The sequence below is a fragment of the Solanum pennellii genome, chromosome 10 (assembly GCF_001406875.1).
Source record: "Solanum pennellii chromosome 10, SPENNV200".
NCBI lineage: Eukaryota > Viridiplantae > Streptophyta > Magnoliopsida > Solanales > Solanaceae > Solanum > Solanum pennellii.
In genome coordinates, this window is record NC_028646.1 from 7507699 (window position 1) to 7508835 (window position 1137).

Consider the following 1137-nt stretch of genomic DNA (forward strand, 5'->3'; position numbering starts at 1 on the left):
GTCATTTCTCGAAGATATACCTCAGACCCTATTATCATCATCTCTGACTCACAGATAGTGACATTCCAAAAACAACCTTCAGGTTTCAGTATGGTCATTATGAATTTGTAATTATTTCATTTGGACTGACCAATGCTCCTCCAACGTTCATGGAATTAATGAATGGGTTATTCAAGCAGTATTTGGACTTGTTCGTTATCGTCTTTATAGATTATATCCTTGTTTAACCTAGGAATGAGGAAGAATATCAACTAATTTAATGGTTATCCTACAAACTCTCAAAGATCGCTGGTTATTTGCTTAGTTTAGAAAATGTGAGTTTTGGTTGTAATTTCTTTCTTTCCTTGGGAATATAATTTCTAACGAAGGGATCCGAGTGGATTCTCAGAAAATAGATGTAGTGAAACAATGACCCAAACTAGTTATTGAGATATTAGAAGTGTCTTGGGTTTGTCTAGTTATTGTATAAGGTTCATGGAAGGATTTTCATCCATAGCTTCCCCATTGACTAAGTTGTTTAAGAAAAGTTTAAGTTTCAATGTTTAGACGAGTGTGAAAAGAGCTTCTGAGAACTGAAAATAAGGTTAACTACAACTCTTATTCTGACTCTACCTGAGGTTTAAGACGGTTATGTGATTTGTTATGATGCATCTGGGGTCGGTCTAGGTTGTGTGTTGATGCAGCGAGGTAAGGTTGTAATGTATGCTTCTAGTCAACTTAAGATGCATGAGAAGAACTAACTGATTCATAAGCTCGAGCTTCTAGATGTAGTACTTTCCCTTAGGATTTGGAGACATTATTTGTATGGTTGTCAGTGGATGTGTTCACAGACCATAAAAGCCTTTAATATGTGTTTACCCAAAAAGAGTTCAATATTCCCTAGAGGAGACGACTTGAGTTAATTAAAGACTATGATATGAACGTGCTTTACCATCCTGGTAAGGCCAATGTAGTAGATGATTCTCTAAGAAGAGTATCTATAGGTAGTGTAGCACATGTTGAGGAAGAAAGAAAAAAAACTAGCAAAAGATGTTCATTGGCTTCCTAACTTAGGAGTTTGTCTTACGAGCATATCAGATTGTGGTGTGATATTCAAAATGGATCAAAATCTTCATTGGTAGAAGATGTTAAGGATAT